A 27,509-nucleotide genomic window follows, 5' to 3' on the forward strand; every position below is an offset into this window, starting at 1 on the left:
CGCTCTTTAAGCATACGAAACGGTCATCAACTTTGGTGTTTAACGTATTTTTTATTTTTTTTTGTATATTTGTGTGTGTGTTCTTAAAGATCGCTTTTCACTCATGTTGCATTCGTACATCTAGGTTAATAATAGAAACAGCCACGCGTTGAGGACATAACTTAAACCATAGGACACAATAACGATAGCGTATACAGTCGACCAAATCTATATTACCAAAGGTATGTCGACATATTAAGGTATATGTACAATGCACGCAATTTCGAGGGTAAGATTAACATAATACGTATATTGATACTTCTAAGTCGGATACGTACCGATGCGGTCCATTGGTCATAGGAAATTTGAATTTAGAACATGTTCTAAACGAGTCACATGCGTAATAACCGTACATAGAATTTTGATCCGACAAATTCCTTGCGCTCTATGCACAATTCGTTAATTACCACGACCATAGTTTGTGGATAACGGTATTTAAATATCTCTTCATGACAAATAAAATGCATGGTAAGACATTTTAAATGTATGTGCCGTAATATTTAGTATTACAAAGACAAGTGTTTTAGAGTAACTACTAACTGCACGTACGCTGATCATCAACGGTATACGGTGTATTAAAAATAAAACATTATATTTTATCAGTTGCGAAATCGTCGCGTAATGCGTTACATGACGCTTTATCAAACACTTTTCGGTAATCGGGTGATGGTGGGTAGTATAACATAACGCGTTAAATCGATGTAAAAATATATTTATATTAAAGTAAAAGTATTTTATATTAGTAAAAATGACACAATATCATCAAAAGTGATCAGAAGTTTCACCTTACACGGGTATAGGTATAGGTATAGGTATATTTAACAATATGCACATAAATATAGATGACTTCATTTCTTCATTATGTATAATTTAAATATTCTACAATACGTATATTATAAAACGTGACGTTGTATACGAGTTATAATTTATTCAAAGGTTGTAAAACAATAAAGAAGACGCACAAAAAATACACACATTATTATAATAAACACAGGGGTAAAATTTATTTAATAAACAGCAGACGGTATTATTACCGAGAACATTTCATATACTATTATCTGAGTAGAGTTAAATTATATAACAAAGGTAAATAAAAAAAATAGCTTATTACAGTGCTGCGAATACCGGAACGGCCGTGGCATAAAACGAACACACATAAAGAAATTTCGTTTATGTTTCGGAGTCGATCGGTTTCATCTCGTTAAAGGATATACAGCCGATTGTCAGTACACCCGATATAATACGTATTACGCAACTTGACCCGACTCCGTTACGTTTTATTATTATTATAGTTACAACTACGATGTACACCACCTCAAATACATAATCGTTTCCGCGATATTTCCAAAACGTAATGTTCATTTAACAACAAAATCGTAGGTAGGGATGAGAAAGGGATAGTGGAAGACAAAAGAAGGCGATAGAAAGCTTTGTACTCCCGAAGTGATGTATGTGTACACATCGAAACGGTGATGGTCAAATAATTATAAGTAATATAATAATAATTTATATGGACAGAGACCAAATCTATATAGCCAAGGGTTTGAAACCTCGTACATTCGATCGTATACGCAATACGTATGTATATTTTTACAGTACAGGTACCTGTGTGAATTTCATAATGAAATCCACGTACGGTTAAGACATCAAGCGCATTTGTTCCCCTCATGATAACGTCAATAATACCGAATACGAAATAAGTAAGGCATACGCACAACGTTAGCTGTTTTCAATTGGATACATACGCGTGCATGCAGAAAGGCCTTGGCGACTGTTTTGTACACATCCCCTATGTATATGAACGATAAACATTTTCTTCATTGACACATCAAAGCAGAACGAGCAAACATTGCGATACGGAGCTCCGTTCGGACTTCTAATTATTACCTAGTGCATAAGCTGCTCAATATTATTTCTCGTTTTAAAAACGTTAATTTTTTTTCTTCAAATAAACCTACATTAAGAGATGGTTTTCGTTACTATAGCTACAGACCAGGGGAGTTTCAGTAATACGGCCCTCCCGAACCGATGTAGAGCGACCACTGAGGTACACAGGAATTTACGGGGTTATCCCGCATGTATAGTATCTAACAGTTGTGTTGTTATTCGGTGAAAATGAACCTATTAACTTTTTTTTTCTCATTTTTTTTATACCACTTTATTGTCAATTAACTAATAAACTATCAGAAATTTGAGAGTTATTTATTAATTAAGTTATTTTTATCACTTGCAAAATTCTTAATAAAACTATGAAAATAAATAAAATTAGAATATAAAATTAATTTACAGCCATATTTAATTATCAATAACAATATTAGGTATTTTTTTATTCATTAAAAATACGTAATTACAATTTAATATACTATTAATTTACATAACATTTTTTTCCTTTGTAATTTTTTTCTCTATAAAAACATTCTTAGTAAACCGTGGTTGCTAATTTCATAATACTTTTCTAGTAAAATGTGTATCCAATTAAATATCTAATTGTGTAGTACTACTTGGTCAATATTGTATTGTTATTACGAGTACCTACTATTATTTTTACGGAATTTATACTTCTTTTAATATGTTCGTAACCATTTATATTCCAAATATTCTTGATTACATTTTATTAATATTTGATTTACAAAAATATCTGAATAGTAAATACATGCACATATTACGTGTAATATCCAAATATATCCATACAGTACTACTATCCGAATATTAAACAAACATTCGATTATATTTGTATTACTGAAATCTGAATTAATTTTATTGAATATCTGAGTATTTGAACAGTTTTAACACTAGTAAGGATGACTTTCCTAACTGAATTAAAATCTTTATAGTATAGAAATAGATTATTGTTTCTTATAAGTTCCACATGTATAATTTTATCGGATGTACCTTTGTAGTTATCATATAAAATTTAACATTTTATGGTAAACGTATGAATATTAGAATAAATTGTGCTCACCGAGTCTTTCAATCAATTAATATTGAATTATTAAAAATTTTCCAGTACATTTATTATTTGAACACTTTCATTTGATTCGTTAGTCCTTGCGTTTCCGAACAAAACGATATTTTTTTTAATCTAATATAGCGGTATTTAACTTTTTTTTCCGAGGTGCCTTTTTTGGACCCAATTAGCTACGGTGCCCTGTTGTGAATAACATCAAAAATAGAAAATAAACTTATTGATAACAAATTTTATTAATTTTATTAAAATTTAATTATAAATTAATGCATTTTTAAACTTAAAAAATAAATAAATACAAATTATTGTTATTATGATTATAAGTTATAATTTATAGCTATCGTATAAAAATATTATAAGATTAAAATGAGAATATCTGAATATACAATAAAAAATATTACATTATTTGCTATAAAGTTTTTACGAAAACAATAAGTTAAACAATTTTTTACATTTTAAACTATTTGTTATGACCGCAGTGCTCCTAGAAAGTGGTGTTGGTGCCCCTAGGGCATCGTGGTACACAGTTTGGGAACCGCTGATCTAATAGTACTAAACCTTTATCACGTTCCAAAAGTATTATTTTTATTTCGATATTTTTCATTATGCTAAATGTGTAACGAAAACATTGATGTTGATGCGTTGACTAAGCTTTCAACTATCATTTTCTCGTGTTTTTTAGGTAAAATTAGATAATAAAGTGAATTTCATGTTTTTATGAATTACTGGTCGTGATCGATTATTCGATAACAATTGTAACATATGACAACATTAGAAAAAAAATGTAATCTACTAAACGCTCTCAATCGTCAGTGCCGTCATTAGCGGGCAGACAACACAGGTTGCCTAGGACAATCTAACCACAAATTTTCGTAATTCTATACTATTTAACAAGCTCACTTCACATAAATCCACTCCATCAACGACGTTTAAAATGTGGAAGCCCAAATGAGTTCCTTAACTAACTATATATATTTCTTTAATACGTTAAATATTTGGTTTTTATTATTTCTATATTTTAATCATCTTGTTAAATTTGTCAAAAAAAAATATATAATTCTGTATTATTTATAAATATAGATAACTACAGACTAGGAATATCTTATTTTATTTAATATAAAAAAGGTGATAATTATAAATATTGTGTAAAGTCAAATATTTTATGAATAAATATCTATTAAAAAAATGTGAAATAGACAACCTAAATTATATAATATTAAAATGCAAGATATTACTAATAATTATTGATTTTTACGACAACACGAGTCAATAGTTGTCATTGAAAATATTATCCTATTGAAGAATAGTAATAAATTAAAATTGGTTTTATTATAACACTTATAGACGAATATAAATGATATTATGAGCATAGTCTAATAGATAAAAATCTAAAATTGTATGCGTAGAAAGTAAAAGCCAACAAATATCGTTTCTAGGGCCGAGTTATGATTAGGCGTTTTCGTATATTGATTTACGAGACGAGAAATGGGATTTTTATTTTATGACTGATGGAATATCTCGTCAATTTTCTTCTTTTTTTTATCGTACTATATCTTGCCAAAAACAGTGACGTTTACGTAAGATAAATGCATTCACTGCAACGAACAACGATGTTACCGTCTGCTAACGGTAGCCGTTAGCCATTAAGAATACATTATAAAATATAAAATACTGAATGACAGTCGCTTTACAGAGAAGGAAAAAAATTAAAACAAAAAACACTCTATTGCTTTTATACGAACTCATGATATTTTTTTATTATGTACACAACGTTTATATGGACGGATAACAATCTTAAACAGTACTGCGTAGCATATAATACTCGTAAAGTCTATTATTACAAAAGCTATGTACTACTAACAATTGCATGTATTTTGACATGAACCATTATATAAGACAAACGAACGGATGGATATATTCAATACTTGTGGATATATTCTTTATTATTTATTTATTTAATTATTCAACAATCATATTTTTTTTACTGTAACTCGACATCAACGGGTAAAGCAATTCAGATATTAAATTTTAAAATTCATTTTATGATAGCTAATATTATACTATAATAGTATCGATAGAGAAAAATGATCGAAGAACTTTATTGATATATCGGGCAGTTTTATCGATATTTTTAACTTATCGATTTATCGTAGACATTCCTATCCATTCACGGATGAATATAATAATACAATATGTCGTTTAACCAATGGGACCAACTACTTATTTATAATAAGACAGATTTTTAGTTTTTATGAGATGAAACAATTTAGATTTATCAAATGCTGTCCTACGTTCATCAATCAAATTATAATATATTAGAAAAATAAAAACGAAAATCATAAATGTTAATTACGAACGTAAGTTTTAAAAACTATTGATAGTTAAACAAATATGTAGCGCACAACAATTTTAAAAAAATTAGCTGTAATGATAACGTAAATATATATGTATATAAAATAAATAAAAACTATATGCATTTAAAACCTCCAATGATGAATAAATAAATTTAACATTTTTAAATTAATATTATAGAGCAAACGCGTGAATACATTGAACGGTTTAGTAGTTATTGATTATCACACATCCGTGTTGAAGGTCATTGTTTTTACGTAGACGACGTATTTATATATATATATATATATATATATATATATATACCAGCTGACCCGGTGCCCACTTTGCAGGGCATCGAATATTTTTACTTGAAATTTTCTTGTGTGATTCTTAGTACTGAGTGCTTAGGATTTATTTTATGTTTATTTTATTGCTTGTTGGCTGCTAGTATTTACTGAACGAGTATGTTAATTGCTTAAGAATTCTCTGTGTACTATGTTTGATGTTGTGCTATTGTTTGGTAGCAAAATGTTGGTTTTCTGAAGTTCTAACTCGAGATAAGCCAACATATAACTGCCCATGGGAAAAACACACCTTATTCGAGTCAACAACCCACAAAGAGAATGTTTGACCCTGGGATATATTTATCGTGAGCGCAAATGAAACTTCACTGGAAGCTGCAGCCTTTTGGACGATATTGGCAAATTCGTCGGAACCATGTGTGTATTCGGGGAATATTAGCAAGTTGTCCCACTGCTGACCTCGTGGGGGGATGGTCGCCACAGTTATGTTGTCCCGTGACTATTTTATCAGTATTCTTGTTTCATCAAACATGTTATGAGGAGGGTTCAATTATTTTAATAAAACTATAAAAATGCAGACTTTTAATATAAAATCGTAAGATGGTAAACCAAAAGGACCCAAATTATTAAAAATCTTCTAAACTTACAACCAAAATTCGCTATATTTTTTAAGACGTAACTCCAATATTTTTCCGATATACATATCGAATCATTTTCAATCAATAAACTTGTTTTATATTACACAGATTTATTTTAGCGTTTACCCAATATAAAATATCACTGCACGTCACTACAACAAATATTTATTTTATATATAATACACAATATAAGTTTTTATGAGATATATATTAAATATCTTAGATAACTTAGATATATATACAAATATGAAGTGCCAAGGAATTTTTTATAGGACTAACAAAGAAAAATATTTTGAATATTCATCTAGAATATTATATTTACTTCTAGTTAACTTACGCCAATAAATCAACACATCAGCCCGGTTTTCTCGAAATTGATAGACAAATATTGTTATTTCATATAAAAAAATATTATTAACCACAGTCAAATATAGCCTATGTTACTCAGTAATGATGTAGCTTTCTACTGTTGAAAGAATTTTCAAAATAGGTTTACTATCTCTAGAGATTACTTCCTATAAACAAACTCACAAACTTACAAACCTTTTTTATAATATTAGTATAGATATTATACACAGAGACATGGCTTCTGTTTACGTGTTTGAAGTTAGCCCTTCCAAGTGTAATTTGCAACTATTTGCAATGAAGGTTTCATAATTTGCAACTTGATACGTTTCTTGCTAAAACTATTTTTTTGCGGGGGAGATTATTTTACTTTAACGTGGCATCGGCATATATAAATGTTTTTATTTAAAAAAATATATTTTACAAATTAAAATTTAAACAAACCTTTTTTCAATAGCAAAGTATACCTACAAATTATGTGACAAATAAATTTGAAAACATAATGCTCATATATTGTTTGTACAGCCAATAAATATCTAAGATAAACTCAGAAACAAATGTATAATGAAAGTATATAAAAAAATATATCTAAGGATACAGACTTGACACTTTGTCAAATCATTAAATATAAAATGAATGATTTTTTTTTCAGTTACTTCTATTCATTATTAGGTACATAATATTAGTTAATTTATATTTTTATGGAAATTTAAAAAATTTTAAAGATTTTTAAATATTATTATTATTATAATTTATTACTATGAAAAAGGATAAATTTGATTAGTCTATTTAATTTAATTTTTTTTTAATTTTGTACAATAGGTAAATCATTAATGCATTATTAAAAATATGAAATATGTTTTTTGATACGAAATTATATCGTATTGTAAAATGTTTTTTTTTAAAAATAACATTTAATTGACTTATAAAGTTCCATAAATCATAATTTTTTTTTAGAAATTTAGATGCATTACATATTAGCTGGTAAAATGTATGCACAGTTGTGATACATACTCACCTAAATAAATTAACTTTTATTTTATCTGATTAATAAATGCTGATTTTTATCTTTATCTAAATAATTAATTGATAATTAATTATTATTTATACTATATTTTATATATATTTAAAGAAGCTCGGCCAGTATAGAGTAGATAGATAATAAATACATTATTAGTTATTTCAGTATACATAAATAAAGTTAAATAATAGCAAGCAATAAATAAAATGAAATATAACATTTAAGACAATAGTCAGAGTTATAAAATATAAAATAAAAAAAAAATTAGAAAATTTAAATTATTGACGATATTACAACTATAAACTAAAAAATATTTTTGTTCATACAATGGTTCAACTCTGAGAGAGAATGAAAGAAAAAGTTAAGTTTATTACTTAGAGTTAACATTCGGTTTACCAAACAGACAACAGTTACGTTTGCAAGTAGGAACATAAAATGTAGACGTGTATCTTACTTTAAATTCGTAGCATTTATAAGAGCAAGTATTTCAAGACAATCAATTTTGGAATTCAATAATTTGTAAAGCCAGCGTGAGTCATTAAATTGCCTTCTAAATTCCAAATTTTTATATTAGATTAAAACTATTATGTACCTTTTATATTCATCTAGATAATTATTCTACCAATTATCTTTTATCTTTATCTAAATATTTTAAAAAATTATTTTTATATAACATTGTATATGACGTTTTGTGAAAAATAGATATTACAATTATGACTAAAAAGTAGATGTAACCGTGTAACCTAAGTTTAAAGGAGTTATTTAAATTATTTGAATAATATTTTGTTTCAGTTACGGAATGATATTTTGTTATACATAAGAGCAGGATCGTCTAGAAGAGGGGTCTAGGGGAGTGTCTTATTTCCCCCCCCCCCAACGAAAATATCAGTCGGCAGTCGAACTTGTTTCATTATAGCCTAGAAGAACCTAATTTTACTTATCGAAAACAAATATTACATATTTCGTAATACAGGAATAAAATTTATATAACTAACTATTATACAATATAAAATATTATTATATATATTTAATTAAATTGTCAATTTTAAGAACGTACGACACTGACATATATATACATGTTAAAAATTAAAAATACGACTAAATATAGTTAATTATACTACATATATTGAGTAAAAAAATTGTAGTCGGCATTTTTCATATTATTCCCCTCCCCCTTGATTTTCATCTTCGGGACGGCCCTGCATAAGAGTTATATACGTAAATGAACAATAGGTACGTACTTTTGAAAATATAATAATTTATTTAAAAAAATTCTTGCAAAACATATTTACTTTACTTTTATACCTTATCTTAATTGCTTTTTTTTTTATCGCATATGCATATTCAGTATTTTCAAGCCTGCTAATGAGTGCAGTTGTTAGTGCTACAACTTCAGATATCCGTTTATAAGTAATGTTGATAGTATATTTTATAATATTGTAAAATGATTCATGAATTGTAAATTAATTTATGTTTATGGTTCAAAGTTGCATTATACTTGATCTTTATAATAGTTTTTTTATTATATATAATTAACCGTTCAAATCGCAATGAACCTTATAATAGAGTTAACTAAAAACACTTAAATATTGATAGGAATGATGATAAAAAAACCAGTGGATGGGAAAATGTATTACATTTTCTAATTTTACAGGATTATAATAAAATATAATTATCAAGGTTTACATTAAATTTTAAATTATATAACAATGAAATAATTACATAGTAGGATCAAAAAGTTCCCGGAATTTTTTTTATAGGAAAAAAACTATTTTTCTTATCAAATATCTGATTATTGGAATTAAAACTAGACAATATTAGCTATCAGTAGGTTAATTACATGAGTCTCATGTGAGCCGCAATCGTGTCCATACGAAACTGAGTTTACGCATTTTTTCAATATGTCACAATTTGAACAACGCCACTCGCCTATTGGAGTTCAGCAATTTTTGACGGATAAAAAAATTTCTACAGTTCAATAACCCCCGTATTCACCAGATATTGCTCCATGTGACTTCTGGATGTTTCCAAACCTAAAACATGGACTCAAAGGTGAACGTTTTACGAAGATTGAAGACATTAAACTAAACGCGATAGCGAATCTCAGGGCCATTCTAATAAAGGGATATCAAAGATGTTTCCATCAGTTAAAAAGTCGTTGAAGTGTGTGTTAAAGGACAATATTTTGAAGGAGATTAAGTAGATTTATATTAAATTGTATATATAAAAAAATAAAATGAAATTCTGAGAACTTTTTGATCCTACTACGTATTACACAAACATAAGATTTTCGTGGTTTTCGTAAATACTGTCAAGAGATTTAAAAATATTTTATAGCTTTTATGAAAAAAACTTCGATACAATTAGGTTAAAATGTCTGGATGAAATAATATTCCAAATTATTTCTATTTAACCGAAATCTATTGAAATAAGTGTTATGGTGTAATGCAGTGTATACTTTTAATATGATATAAGTATTCACGGTTCTTATTGAGATAAAATATTGTTCTGTGGTAAGATAATTTGGAACGATAATATTATTAAAATCTCATGCTACCGCGATCGTAGATTTTAGAGTAAGTATCTAAGTATTTAGTCCTAGGCTATCAAATAGATTTTTAAGCAGTACGTAAATATGTGATCTTGCAGATTAAAAACATGAAAAATTCACCAAATACCACGCAGTTGTGTATAATATCAGACGATAGACACTATGATATATTAGGTTTGTTCGTTTAGAAAAAAAAGTGTAGGTACACTAATTAGTGTAGTGTCTGAGTGTAAGGGGTGTGATCAGATATCTGTCTTCAAAACAAATGGTTTTGTTGTAGATTAATCAGCTGATATTTTTTATCAATTTTAATAATTGATAATAATTTATTTCTATTGATAGTAGAATTGAACAATAATTAAGTAAACTTTTTGTATAATATTTAATATACATAATTAACAGTTATAATATTAAAAGAAATAGAAATACAAAAATTGTACGTGATGGAGTTTTATGACTCTTCCGATGACGAAATATTGTTAGAGCTGTGGAATCCTATCAAAATCCAAGCAGCTGTATATGTAAACGATTACGACGATGATGGGTGTTTACATTATTTTTATATAATATTTATAATTAAATATATATATAAATATAATGAAATATAAAAATATCACGTATTATATATTTTATTATTTTTATAACTCAACCACAGTATTCATGAGTCCAAATACTATAAACGATTATAATAGTCAGTATTTGGTGAATCGTGTTTCGTCATTTATTTGAAATTGCAGATTAAACTATTAGCTGATAAGGCTTAATTTGATAACGATCAACGCTACACTACAAACGCTGTGCCTACACTTACACTTGGGTCAGTGTGAAAAAATAATACACTAATGTTACACTTTTTTAAAACAAACAGTGTGTAAGACTACCTTTTTTTCAAAACAAACGCTTTTGTGTACACTTTTTGACAAAACGAACAAACCTATTATGTTATATACTAAATTCATCATATCTACTTAACTATATAATTGAGTAAAACGTAAATGTAATGTAAATAAATTATCTCTTGAACAATGCAAATAACATAATATTGCATATTATACACTATTGTCTATACAATAAAGCAAATTTGCATTTACTTAGTCTTTTACGACCGTCTGTAAGACATACATCACCGTGTCTGGTTTAGAGAGCCTTTTATACTGATTAGTTATATTTTTGAATTCACTCATATGATATTCGTATGATTTCGTATCTGAATTGGGTCCCAGATAATACTCGTCTTTATGATAAAGATAAACAACTAGTAAGGATGGTAATATTAAAAAATTAATAAATTTGGGTTTATAAAAACTCTATCATTTCAATTTTTTACCAATTGGGTAAATTTTTAATTTTTTTAATCATTTAATATATTTATTTACCATATACCAGTATTCTAATTTTCAATTAATAATTATATACTATATATTAGACTTTTAAAAAAAAAAATTATATCTGTGTTCTAATTTATAAGTAATTGACACTCTTAAGTCTGTAAAAATTAAAAGCGAAATGTTTTTTTTTTTTTTTATATGAACCAAACTAGTATACGAAATGAAAAATACTGGGACTTAACTAGGCTAAATAACGGTCTTAGGGACCCAACTAGTAAATGCCGAATATTATTCACTTATGTAAAATATTGAATATAAGAACACATATAATAAAACCAATACATTCTTTGTTTCACTTAGAATCTTGAATATATAAATGTAATATAAATATAATGAAAATTCGATTTAGTGAGGAGTAAGTACGAAAAAAGAACTACGAATACGACTGACAGCCAGAATTAAATACGAAATAATCGTTGAAATTTAAATTTCGATCTATTTTTGAAGAGGTATTTTCTTTGCCATCCGTAGGGTTAGTTTAATTTTTTTTATCCCACACTATATTCTTACAATCAATCACATGTAATTTATGAAGACTTGTAATCTATAAAAATACGTACGGTTATGTGCAAGCCAGTGGGTAATATACTAATATGGTATATAATATTTGGATAGTTAATACAGAAGAAATAATATGCATTTATTGTTACTTTTAGAATAAAAAAATTTTAAAGCTATGGTAAAATTTTGGGGCACACACAATTTCGGAGTTAACGCTTTTATGATAATCGTCTCGTCCACGCCCCACTGTTGGTAAACACACACGTCACCGTTGGATTCCAGGGGGGGGAAGTTACTACACACCGAAACCGGTTTGAACCGTTCTACTGTTTTTTCTACAATTGTTCACGTAAAACCACCTTTAGAAATACAAACACGTACACATGCACTCGGATTCGTCAGGAACGGTTGCACATGTTACGGCGCCCGCGTATGGTACCTACGTGTGTGTTCTAATGAAAATAATAGTCATGTGAACACCATATTATTTAAAATCCATCATCATTTTAACTCTCACGTGTTCGCTTCGGTAAATTTAACGATTTACGATTTACGTATTGTTGTTATACATGGATTGTGCAAATGGGTGGTCAATCGTGGTCATTGAACTTTCCGTCGAATCGCGTGAACAAGATGAATGTTCAATCGAACGCGGAAGAATGAAAGTGGTCTCCGTTGGGTGAAAATAAAAACAATAGGTTAAAAGTAAAACGTTATTCTCATTGTTGCGTAAATTTGGGCCGTCGTCGATCATCCTTGCGTTAGCTGATACACACTTCAATAACATTATTATTTAAACGACTTCGAATGTCAAGGTTAATCGATGGCATGCTGTTTACACTATTATAGCACTGCGACAAGGAACAAAGTTATTAAGAGTTTCGTATACCAGTGCGCATTGATCGAGTTTTGAAACCTTCCGTCAATGATTAAGAAGTAATGAGTATTTTATCAAATAAAAGTATGGCTATCGATCTTCGTGTAACGAAAAATAAAAACAAATCCAACGGAATCCGTATTGTTTCGTCCGTATACCATGTCACCAAAAACTACTTAATTACCAGCCGATCAATTAGTACAATAATAGTATATAGTATAGTATATATACAACCCACCCAAAAATGTATAACAATTACGTCATCATGCAATAATACTTGCAACGAGCGTACGACGACATACATACGGAACTTTTAAGATAAAAACTTGGGTCATAAAATGTGTTAGTAATAGATATACATCTAGTGCCAATTGTACAGATGTAGATTCTCAACGCAAGTTTCAGAAATGACCTTTGATACTTTGTATTCGGTTGTTTTCTGTATTTATTATTGATCGGTTAAATCCAATATCATGACACGACATGTGAATAATTATATAACATGTTGACCGAAATAACGGAATAATTAATGTCTAGTGCAGTTCTGCATTCCAACAAAGGCGGCAACTGTATGAAATGATCCACGAAATTCAAACACGCTCGTTCTCTGTATTAAAAAAAAAAAACCTGTTTACGCGTCATGAGTACTGTTGAGAAAAAAATAAATTATAGTCAATCTGGTGAATATTTTTTTCCACTTATTAATATTTATATACATCATATTATATACATATTTTTATAATACACTCTAAAATATCGTACAACGCACAATTCTTCAATAAAAAAAATAACAAGTTGATTTTTTAAACTAGACACATAGCGTTGTAAGCTTTTTAACTTTGGTTTGCGTCGTCCGTTCACTCGAACGGTGTTTATATAATTCAGAGTTGACCGCAGTTTTTATTTTAACCGTACCGCGGTCATGACATACATTTTTATGACCTAACGTGGGCTGACCGAATATACGAACGGGTGTAGACGCATAGTTATTTTTTCTCTCTCAATATTCAGCGAATGTAACAGCGATTGCGACGAGTGCCTCTATACATGACGAATAGATAATAACAATAATAATAAAAATAACAATATTATGATAACGTAACACATTGGTTCAACGAAACGAGTTAATCGTTTGGGACAGTGACAAAAAAAAAAACAAAAAAAAACGTAAATAAAATACAATAAAAAAATAATAAAAACGTACCTATGTAATAACTTTTGTTATTTTCCTCAATATCACTCAATCTTTTTCTCAGATAAAAATCGCAAAACCGGCAATCCGTACGTTTAGTATTTGGACGTGTTAATAATAATAGCTTTTTTGTTCGTTCGTCCGATCGTAACGACCCAAAACCGATATGGCTGTACGAGTTAGAATTTCATCGGTGGCTCCGTGTATGAACCGGCCAAAATAATAATAATAATGTATTCGATTGCGAATATATTGCACTTATCGGGTTCAATCGAACAACGTAAGCACGGCGCACGCGACAAGTTCAACACCACGGTCGCGGTGATACTCCTCCAACCGACCGCGGTACGTCGAGTACGGCAGTAGCCAACAGGTCAGCCTCCACTCCGCGCGCCATCCCACAATCGTCGGCCGCCGGAAAGTGACAGGGCGAACGATAGAGGTACGCGAAATATCCCACACCGCTGCGGCCCATTGATGTTACGAGTGCAGCTGCGCGGACTCATCGTCACCAAAATATAATATTACTATCGCTACGACGTTAAAAACACGATTAAAATACAACGAAATCGTCGCGGCGCAAACAAAATGACAGTGGAACAACTGTTACGAACATAGGGATACCGATTTATTAGAACGTGTGGAAGCAGACATCTCAAACTCTGACCTGTTAAGTGTTCCCTCTCTCCAATCACACGGTAGTTTGGTTCCGTCGGATCAATTTATCGTGCCTTGGTTGTACGTATGTACGTTAAGGCCGATAAAATCTAATAAAATTACGGAAAAATATAATTTTCTAAACGCGTCGTTTGATTTTGAATGTTTCACCGATATCGAAACGCACAGTTCTTATAGATACTGAACAAAATAACAAACTGTTAAAACATAAAACCATAATAAACATTTTCTAATACGTCAAAAATCATTATTAATCTGTTACTTTTACTAAAGTACATAAGAATATAATATATACTATATCGATGGGTAAGATACCAAAAGTTGTAAGTCCATTTTTTCTTAAAATCGTTTTATAAGTCAATTAGGTAAATCTAGATAGTATTTTTTATTGGATCGCCTATTATATGTCAACTATCAAAGATTGATGTAACTATTTTATTTTATAATTTTAATTAATATGAATTATTTATAAACACTTTATAATATAATAAAATAAGACATATTTATTCATATAATTACTATGGATAATAGTTGAAAAAGGTTTTTTATATTTTGACCAACATTTTAAGTCAAGTGTTAATTTATTTAGATGTTATTTGGGAACAAAAATATCAATTATTTTAAATTTTTATAAAAAAATTACATTTTTTATAACATAAAACGTTACAGATTTTATAAATTAGTATTAAAGAGTTTTAATTCGTATTGTCATTAATTTTATTTTAATTTTAATTTTATTTTATTATACGTCCATCAAAACCTTTGTGATAACCCGAAAATACAAAAGTAAAAATAAAAGGAAAATTATTATAAAGGTGGGGAGATATGGTGTATAGTATGTACTTATGTATAATGTATAATGGGTTGATTACCTTCCTTCTTGTTTAAGGGAGGGCTCTCGGGGTTATAAAGGTTTGAGAGCCGATCAGCACAACTGGATAGTCTGGTAAGCTAAATAAAATAGCACTTACTCGTATTGTAGCAGTTATTCGAATCAAATGTCCACGAACTGTACACTTACAACTATCGCAGGAATGTAATGAGGTTGAAATGAGACAAACACATGATTTGATGTGCTGCAGGTTAAACACTTTTCAACACTCGCACAGAAAACTCAAATCAAAAAAATGAATTTTAAAAGTTAAATAGGTACTCGTACACGGTGATGAATTGTCGCAGTAAACTCCTTTACTAATCTGACGGTCCGTGCGCACGCATTGACGACCTAAGATCAAGAGCCGGAGAAAAGAGTATTATATCCCTGTACTATAAGGGTATGGTTGAATGCACCTTGGTCTGATCGTTTCAAGATGTGACCTATTTATGATATTAATGGAGTTGGGTTAGGCCTTTATTGTTTGATTTGTGTTGTCCGTGCGGATATCGAAAGAGCCGTAATTTATTATTTTTTTAGATGGTTTAAAATCATATAGTATACATTATTATAAAATATTTGTGCAGTATTTTACAGTCGAATTATACACATCATTACATTTTCTACGTCCTTAGCAATAACAAATTCCAACTGCTAATTATATTAAGTCCCACTTACATTAAATAAAATTATTCGAACTACATTTAAAACAACTAAAAAATCCAAAAGTAAAATTACGTTAGGTTCTATAAAACATTTTACAAATAAATCAGTTATGACCCAGAAAAACGAAAAATGATTATGTGAGTTATAATAATGAAAAATTAAAAACCTTTATACTGCTCTCTTGATAAAATTAGCCATTGTGACTTACAACTTTAGCCATCGATATAGTAGGCACGCAGAACTTTTTTTCAGGGTATGCAAAAGGCTGCCACTGCCTATCCACCCCCTTAAAACTGAAAGTTAATTTAAGCGTTCGAAATTCTAGTCTTAATAATTATTTAATTTAAAATTTTAATTTTTTTTCCCGAAAAAAGTGACTGAATAGCCATTTCTTAATCGTTATAACTGTCTTCATAATTAAAATTTAAAATAAATTACAAAAAAAAAATTGAATACATAACACTTGAACGTCCATGTCACCGCCCCCCTCCCACCATGAAAACTTAAAAAAAATTTTATTTAAATATTTATCAAATTTCAACGCCACCCCCTCTCATGTAACATTCGAAAAACCCTTTTTCCCGTGTCCACCGCCCCCCAAATTTGAAATCTAAATTTTTTCTTCCACAAACATTTTACACATAATTTGTATGAATTTGTACGACCATTTCCGGAATTTGTACGGTACCGATTTACCCGGAAAACTCAATTTTTTATGTGTGGTGCGGGGGACACGTTTCTCCAGCCTCACCCACGCGGAAAAATAATTTTTCCAAAAATTTTCTACGTCAATATTTATAATGTGATTTACATGCATTTGTGCGACCGTTTCTATAATTTGAACGCCACCTCCTCTCCTGTAATATGTGAAAACCCCTTTTTCCCATATCTCCCGTCCCCCTAAATTTGAAATCTAAACTTTTTCTTTCACAAACCTTTTACACATAATTTGTATGAATTTTTAAGACCGTTTCCGGAATTTTTACGGCAACCTCTCTTCTGTCATATGAAAAAAAGGAGGTGACGTACACATTTTAGAAACGGTCGTACAAATGCATGTAAATCACATATTAAATATTGTCGTAGAAAATTTTTGGAAAAAATTATTTTTCCGCGTCGGTGAAAAAACGTTTCCCCCGCACTGCACATAGAAAATTTATTTTCCGGGTAAATCGGTGCCATACAAATTCCGAAAATGGTTGTACAAATTCATAAAAATGATGTGTAAAATGTTTGTAGAAGAAAAATTTTAAATTTTAAATTTAGGGTGGTGGGGGCATGAGAAAAGAGGTTTTTCACATATTACAGGAGAGGAGGTGGCGTAAAAATTCTGAAAATAGTCGTACAAATTCATACAAATTGAATTCTTGAGTTTTACTAAATTAAAAAAAAGAATACTAATTTATTTATGTTAGGGGGGCCGGAGACATATGTCACTCTCTTCAGTATTTTTGATATTAGTCTAATAAAAACATCGTACAAATTCTGAAAACTGTCGTATAAATTCATACAAATTACGTACAAAATATTTGAATAAAATTTTTTTTAAGTTTTCGTGGTGGAGGGGCCGGTTACATGGACGTAACACTTAAAATGGTTTGATTAATACGTTTAAATAAGGTAAATAAATAAAAACGTAATTATATACTTAAATGAAAAACAAAATAAATATGATAAATAATTATTATACTTCTTAATTTCATTATCACACATTAAATTGTTATTATAGCATATGATTTGTGCTTCAAAAATAAATTTAACTGTTTGGGACTGAATATAAAAACATAATAAAAATCATAATGTAATACAAAATCACATAATATACATAAGACCAAATATGTCATAATTTTTATTTATTTTTTATAATTTTAGAAAGAAGGTTCTATGTTTAGGGTATGCAATTGCATACCCTGCATACCCCTTACGCACGCCTATGATAGTAGACAGCATATTGTCATCATCAAACAATTTTCACAGTTTCAACAAACTAAATGATTACAAATTTTATATTTCAACTTATGTTTAATTGACTTATTAAGATTAAAAAGTTAGCTCTTACTAGGAGAGAGGATTTAAAATTTAAAACCACCTCCAAAATATTTTTGTAGCTAGGCTCTAATTATAGGTATATACAAGGGTATTTATCAGGTAATATAATTGGTTACAACTCGGACTAATTAAAATTATTCTAACAAAAGTGAAACAGAAAAATATCCTGACATCCAATGTTTTACCGGAAGACTGGCCAGCAATCTTGTTTTGACAGTTATATAGAGGTTTTTATTGTTTTCTACGAAAAAAAATTCATAATTGTAATATTATGATTTAAAGGATAATATTGTACGCAATTTGTACTACACGCGTTTAAAATCGATCAAGCGTAGATATAGATTATAATTCATAAAATAAATCCTTATACAGTTTTATAATTTTCTTATCAGCGTCCTAGTTGTGAGTGAAAATTTAATTATAAACTTGGAAGTACGTAAAATTCTATTCAGCAAACGATTTTCAAATGTTGTTTTGATATATATTTTTTTAGTATTATCGTTTGCAGTCGCGGATCATGAGTTTTGGTGGTGGAGGTGCGGCTTTAAATATAATACTCCTAGTCAATTTGATGCTTCTAAACTTGTAAGTTTTGTGGATAATTCAGATAAATATAATTTTAAAAATGTTAAACTTCATTTAACTACATGTAAAAATTTACGTTGTAGTTATATTTTTATTATAAAATTATTTTAGAAATAACAATTTGTATATTTTATACTGTGAAGTATATATAAAATTGCAATAACTGCAAAATTACATTATTAAATTAAGTAGAAAGAATGTAATTAACCCGATTTGTAAACATATTTGTTCATATTTGATATAGGTACCTGGTATGAATAAAAGTTGCAATATCTATTAAATCCGGTTTTTAGTTATAAAACTTACCTAAATTATACATAATTACACGCTAATATGTTTAAAAATAATAATTAGCAATAGAGGATGACGAGTGTTTACATAGTTAATTTTTAAAATAAATTACCTTATATTGTAAATAGTAATATACTAATATTTTACTGTATGGACGATTCTGCCAGTCCAAAATGTGTATATAAAGATCGCAATTTAAACTTACACGATTGCTGTGTGGTTGCCTATAAGTAGAGCGCAGATTTCTATGCAATCGCATATTTTTTTCCTTTCAATATTTTTGGATTTTTGTCAGTTACCTCCACGAATCATCATAATTTGAAGCTAATGGTGAAATTTTTTTTTTGCATATTTCTGCATATTTAGAGGTTATCACATATTTTTACATATTTTGGCAAAATTCAAAATTTATTGCATATTGAAAGGGAAATTTAAAAAAAAAATGTATAAAATAATATTTTGTCAAGTAGAAAAATTAAAAATAAATTTCATAGTCACTAAATAATAATTTATATATATATATTTAGTTATAAAATAAATAATCGATTACGACGTAAACTTAATCGCTCTTGCTGTGTCAGTCGATTATCGACATACCACTTGCTTCAAATATGCCCCAATAATTTCGGTTGACATCGAGGGTTCGTTTTCAGTCTTTAAAAATATGATAACCAATAAACGACACAGCTTCACAAAAGATAAACTTGAAATGCATATGAGTATTCATTTTAATAATAAATAAAATTTTAAAAATAAATTAAGTTCAGAAAATTTTCTAAATTTTTTTGTATTAAGTATTTAAGTTATTAATTTTTATAAGTTGAATTATTAATTTTAAATAAATAAAAAATTCTTGCACGTTTTTTGCATTTTTTCATAATTTTGTCTGCATATTTTTTACATATTTTCATGATTTTGACTGCATATTTTTTGCATATTTTCATGATTTTTACTGCATATTATATGGCATATTTCGATATTTTTAAGTGCATACAAATCCGCGCTCTACCTATGAGTCATCCTAAGTGTTCAGAATAGTTCGGACGAAGCTGCCGGGTGTCCTAACACTGCTCAGTGTTCCTGTTTAAATCGGCACCACAATACATACACTCCTGGTTATCAGAGGAAACAAATTTATTGTTCGCATACTACAAATTATATATAATAAATTATATTTATATTATATATTATATTTATTTATATTATAGTTATTCGAAAAACTCAGTTTAATAAAAGTTATTTTTGAAAAATGTATAAATATTCAATTTATTTTCTTCTTTTCTTTAATTTTAGTAGATGAGTCGTTTAAGCCACGATCCGTAACTGATCGTTTGAAAATTGTTTATGAGGCTGATTAATCAGTAATTTAACTAGTGCCCTGCATAACGTAAGAATTCAAAAGGTAATTGGTTCAGTAAATTGTTTTTATAAAGCGGTTTAAAGAATTCGGAATCGATAAATTACGTCCACAAAAAAGTTCATAGTCATATACTATGTGAATTACGGCCTATGTATTTTTAAAACATACGTAAATTGCGTCCCGGATATATTTGAAATGTATGTAAATCGCAGTCTAGGATATTTCGATTTCCGATTGGTTGTACAATTTAAAGGATAAGTATTAATGTTATCTTTAATATGGATTGATGTAGATAATATGCTCATTTACATAATATTACTAGTAGCCAGTGCATTTGATCGAAGATTATTACCTATTCTGTGTGAGTAGATTATAATGATTTTGTAGACGATTATGAAACCGTTAATATAAATGAGCAGCTTCTTAAAGAATCATTGGATATAAAAGGAGCATTTGTAATTTTCTGAGAGTTATATTTTGGAACCATCAGATCCTGATTGCGCCCCACGGTTGAATTCCGTAGGTTCGTTAAGTATTTAATAGAGTTTTGTACATGGAAACTTTAATTTTGAATTTTATGTGTTTGTTGCTAATTAATATGTTACTATGAATCTATTATATTTTAACTACTGTATACAGCTGACGGTTAAATAAGGTCAATTTTGTTGGTTCTTGTTAAACATACTGTTAATTTAAGTCAAACGCACACTGGTTGTACTTGATAATTTGACGCCGTGTAATATGAAGAACTGGTTAATATGACACTGGTTAGCAGTCCCTAAATAATTAATATCAGATTACAACAAATTTTATTGTTTAGGAATTTGAAATTAAATTTAGTGGCAGTCTGAAGTATTATAATTATTATTTATAACAGCAAAATCTGATCGCTTTTCAATAGTTCAAAACGTACAAATACAAATTTATAATTATATCACGAAATTCGATTTCGGTCCATTTTGGTGTTTTCCATCATAAATATTTTAAAGAAATATTATTTTTGTCATCTCAGAGAAATTCTTTTTAGTTGTTTTTTTTTATCTCATAAAATTAACTTTTATGGCTATTATAGCACTCTAATTATATTTTCAAATATTATATTTTGTAAATGTTTTTTTCCATAGTTATATTTTGATTTTTTTTTCTGTTCCTGTCCGATTTTATTGACGAACAACTAACAAGATGATCTTTAGCCGCGAATTTTTAAAAAAAATTGGAAGTGTGCATTTTTACTGTGCATGTCCGAGCATGTAGTAAAACAGGCGTGTTGCCAAATCGCACAATTAATTATATTCACTTCTTTTCGCGTGCAATTAACTGATAAAATGGTTCGTTTTGTTCTCTTTGATTTATTTTTATAAAATGTATTATTTATGTGTAAATATATATTATTACAGCAATTTATTCTGTTGTTTAATTGAGAATCTTATATGAAAATTGTTGTTATATTTGATTGACTAACGGCTGCTAATATCAAAAAAAAAAAGTCTGAAAACAACGAATCTCCTAAATCAGAAAAAACTCTATGGTTCGGGTAGGTGCTAGGTCGAATGAATGAAATGGCTGTATTCGTCTTTTAAAATTGAAACCAACGTACTCATTGTTCTCGAAAAAAACAATTTTGAGTGAAAGAAGTGTTAATTAAAATTTTTAACTCGTTAATGCTCAGTCTTGCAAAATAATAATAATAATACGACGATTAGTGTTGCGGAGTACCAACGGGTAACCATATAAGCGGCGATCACACTCTCAGCAATAAAATATAAATGTTTGATATAAAGATGGGTTTTCACGTTCCGATAATCAACAAATATTCGCTAATCGTGGATACTCGCCATGTCGTGGGAACGGAGTACTTGCATAAATATTCGGTATTCGGTATTTGCTATTCGTTATTTGCCTCCTTCCCGTGGATAGTCGGTAAAACCGGTTCCACATTACTTGCAAGTATACACGATTGATTCACAATTAATTTAATCTCCGACACTAGTGAGTAATGCAGCTCTAGACATTTGTTATAATTATGACGATGACATGGCACTTGATTGCCTAGAAGGTGGTAAATTTTTCCGAGTTAAAACGAGTCAATCTGCAATCGTACATGATTGGAGTGATTCCTATACTGCTCGGGAATAATCGAATTCGATAGAAAATAATCAGATAGTAAACAAATTTTAAGCATGACTCGGTAATTTCTAAACTTTGTGAACATTCGTAGTATCTCGTGCTCGTCTCTTCTTTTAATCGGTGTGGAATATCACTTTGAAAATCGTGAACTGGAATAGTCGATCGTCTCTACACTTGTTATTACTCGCGAGTAAAGTAAGTAGTGTTTATAAGTGACACGAGTTTGTAATAAAAATTGAATTACCGAAATATATATTTGATGGATCATTCCCACGACTCGACGAATACTTGCCATTTGGTTGTTTACAGAGCCAGCGAGAACTTCCGGAGACCCTAGGGCTGCGGGGGTTCCGGGCCCCCATCTCTTTGCAATTGTTTGACCAAGATTACTTGTACATGCTTTGGTACAACAAAAACATTATGTACAAGGCCGAAACCTCTCGGACGTAAAGGCCTCGGAGCTCTAGCCCTCCCTGCCCCACCCTCTCACCAGCCCTGATTGTTTGATATATATTTTTATCAATACTGTGTTATCACTTGCACTATGATATACTATTATTCTCGATTTACTATTTAGTTTTGGTTTAGTTCATTACTAGTATAATATAATTATATAATTAATTATTGAATAATAATGATAATCGAATTTATATATACGACTCATGAGGATGGTCTCTTCGGCTATTCGGATAAATTGACAATTATTTGAACATCGGTATGTATTCGTCAACTACACGAGTCGTAGGAATGGTGTACTTGGCTATTCGTAAACTTGCCGATTCATGGATATTTTTCAAATAGCAGTTGGCTCTCGGTTTAATTCAGTGATTGGTGCCTACAGTAATTATAGTTTAATCGTAAGTTAATTGTTAATTAAGTGTTTAATTGTAGTTTAATTATTAAACAATAATATTATTAAGATGGCGATTTGCATTCATAATAATATTTTAAAAATAGCGATTAGCGCATAAAATTTCAATATTGTAAATAAGATGTCGAATAGCGCCCAAAATATTCAATAAAAATAATAATTAAAAACTTGTGGATTAGCGCTTACGAATAATTTAAAACTGAGGTCTTCATATTTAATACATATATATATACACATATTTATGGCAACAATGTAGTGCTTATTTAATTTTTTAGCTGATAGATAACGCATGTGTATTTACATATTAAATAATTCACAGATTAAAATGCCCTAAATATAATAATAAAAATAACAATGAATGAAGTGTGTGTGTGTGTGGTATCGATTGGCGACAAATATAGACCGCTGACCTGGAGCAGTCACGCAATATATTTCCACTGAACAAAATAATATTATCGTGTAGGTATTTATAACAATTATCAGTCGTTTCGGGCGCAAACACTCACAGTCTAAAATTATGATCTTAAAGTTGTTTTATACATTTATATGAAATTCGCTAACTATAGAACAACAGGTATAATTTATACCGTATAACCATTGATTAATATGTGGATATTGAATCAGTTGTATCTATTATTCCTCAATTTTTTACAGGTGAATAAACTCAAACAAAAACATCAAATGTAGTAATAACATAAATTATGTTTTGAATCGTAATTAGTCCATTTATTTGGAAGGCTTAAACGACTCTTGGAAATATGATTTTATATTCTCGAGAAATTTGTTGAAAATACATTGTCTTAAGTGCAATATAGAATATTAAAAGTTATTGTACCAAGAAAATAATATCTAATTTATTGATTTAGGACTCAACCAATTTTAACCAAAGACAATATTTTTATTTACCTGCCACAAACTTTTTATGGTTTATTTACTTTATTTTTTTAGTGGTTGTTACTTTATTCTTTTAATGAAAACAACTCCTTCCAAGCAAGTACTTTTCGGCGTTTCAACCCGTAAAACTGTCAACATTCTCAAGTTATATGCAAACTACTTTTGCATAAAAGCGATCAGTGGCGCACAAAAAATTTTTGACAAAGGTATTGAAAATATATATTTCGAGGTACCCACCCACCCCCACCAGTAAAATCTGAGTTTAGGCATAGCATAACTCTTATTTTTAAGTGTTTTTGATTTATTGTTACTAACAAGGAAACTAAAAAAAAAAAAAATTTTAAATAAACCTAATATTAATTATTTTTCAATTTTCTGGGTATTAATTTATAAGTTTGTTTAGCATAATTTTATAGATTGAGCCCTACTACTTATTCTCATATGACGCTTTAGTTCTAGGGTAAACATAATTAGTTTGTTAATTTGGATAGCTGAAAAATTGGTTAGTATTAAATTAAACTTATATTCATACAATTTCATACATTACTAGCCATCCACCAATTCTCTGAGGGGTGTCAGTCGACACCCCTAACTTTTCCTGTGTGCGCCACTGCAAACGATCCAATAATTGTTTCCACCGTGTCCCAAGGATAACTTGTATATATTTCTGGTTGCTATTTAAGAAGTGAAAGTTGTCTTCATCATTTATTATAAATTCTATAAATCTACGAAAAAAAAAACTGTAACAAAACGTTCCCGTTTTTTATGAAGAGTATATTTTAATTTAATTAATAAAATAAGAGTAAATTCAAATGTATATTTATTTAATACAATATGTTTTGTCATGATAAATTATAATTATAATATATAATATAACATATAAATATATATACATATATAACAATTATATACTGTATTTTTTAAATTAGCTTCATGAAAATATAAAACACTCACACTATTATTACTTTATTATAACATAATTTTAATTTAATAATAATAATGATATAAATGTTTTGAAATGTAAAATGTTGTTAACAATTATTTCTGTTTTAATTGAAATTTTTTATTCTTATCTTAATGAATACTAATCACAACACTGAACAAATGAAACAAATAGAAACCAAGTTATTAGAATTCAATACATTTTATACATACATAAAACGATTTCTAATTATTTTAAATGAGATACCTTCTTGAAAGTTTAGTTAAATAATCAAACTTCTTAGGTGCCAGAAGTTTTTGAGATGGAAAAATATAGAAAAACTAGATTTTGAACGTCAAAAAAACATTGAATATTATTGAATAGCCTTAAAGATTTTTCGTATGCATTATAAGTCCTTTAGAGTATTTATGTTAAACTTTTCAACAGTCATACAACTACTATTTTTAATACTTTCTATTGCATTTTCGTCGTCGGTATAAGTTGGAATTATTGTTGTGTTTTTTATGATTATAGGTACTTACTATAAACAGCAAAACTAGTTTATCGGCTCAATCGTTATCAGGACTTTTAGATTTAAAAATAAAATAAAAACATTTCTTACTGATAGACTTATGGATATGCCATTGTTTTAAATTGAATTAAACCAATTACTACCATGTACCTGCGGCTTCCTTCTCCACTCTTTCATACCAAATACCTAATCAAAACTAAATCAAAAACATTATCCGATTCCCCGTGAAAAACCCCAATATGTCGGTCATAAATAGTTATCCGTTCTAATACCATCAATTTATTTTTATTCTTCGTGTAGCAGATCGAGAACTTAAAGAAAGTTAAGTTCAGTTAGGACGTGGCCATTTGGTGATGTATGAAGCCAATTAATTTCTTAAACTCTACATTGCAGTCAAATGGTGAACAGTAATTTTTAAGATATATTTGATTAATCTTATACAATAATATACACTGTACATCTGCGAATCTGAAAACAAAATAGTAATTAATTTTAAGGGAAAGTTAATAACCACAAGTAACCCAATTATAATTGATTGACTGTTTTAATAAATATTAAATTTATGTTTTGATTTTCGCATAGGAGTATATAATACGTAATTATATTACAGAATAGAGCGAATTAATTTAAATTATTTATAATACCTACGTATTTTTCTAAACGTAATAGGTATACTCGTATTATTCATTATCAGATTTTTATACTTCTATTTCGTTTACATGTATTTTGTGCATTTATATCCGGTGAAAATATTTTTTCTAGGTTTTTTATTTTATTTTTTTTATGTTTTCCAGCTTTTTCTATAAACAGTTATAGCACTATAATTATTAGTAAAACAAATATACAATAAAATTCAAATAATATATTATATATATATATATATATATATATATATTTATCTGTAATTTAAATACTAAAGCCAGCTTCCGAAATAAAGGCTTTTTTCTAGGTTATTTTTACATTTAAACCATTGAAGGAGTTTAATAAAAAAATATTTTTTGTAATTTGATGACTGCAGAACGATAATCTTTTCTTTTTCTTTTTAGTATTTCAAACTTGTATTGCAATTATTCTAAAACAAGCTATATTTAAAGGTCTTGTAAAAATTTCTGCTTACGAAGAAAATTATGGTAAATTTACTTGAACCTATCATATTTCAATGTAGGCATACGGAGTATAGTTAATTAATACAATATTTTTTATACATTTTTAAAACGACTTATTTATATTAATTTTTCATTAATGTACGACAATAATACGTCTGTGATAGTTTAAAGCAGGGCTTAAAACCGTTAACCGGTTTATAACGAAAACCGGTAAAAAACCGTAAATTTGAGAACCGAAAACCGATAACCTCTTTTAGTTTTGGAATACTGGAAGCGGTTATTGGTTATCGGTAATCATGGTAAATATCTAAATATTAACATCATAGCGATTACCTCGTATTTTCAATCCTGGTTTTATAACCAAATCTATTCCCGACCAAAATAATCAACAATTTTTTTCG

The 27,509-nt window shown here is 28.7% G+C and overlaps 1 protein-coding gene across 1 annotated transcript in view; it reads right to left on the reverse strand.

The window, feature by feature from the left end:
• Positions 1 to 14,501, reverse strand: part of LOC112683793 (4-coumarate--CoA ligase) — a 74,918-nt gene extending 60,417 nt beyond the window's left edge. The window contains exon 1 of the mRNA XM_025554944.1: positions 14,166 to 14,501. The gene's annotated coding sequence lies outside the window, so the exon portion shown is untranslated. The remainder of the gene's footprint in view (positions 1 to 14,165) is intronic.
• Positions 14,502 to 27,509: the final 13,008 nt, after the last annotated feature.

This window comes from Sipha flava, unplaced genomic scaffold, assembly GCF_003268045.1.
Source record: "Sipha flava isolate LNK unplaced genomic scaffold, YSA_version1 236_pilon_pilon, whole genome shotgun sequence".
NCBI lineage: Eukaryota > Metazoa > Arthropoda > Insecta > Hemiptera > Aphididae > Sipha > Sipha flava.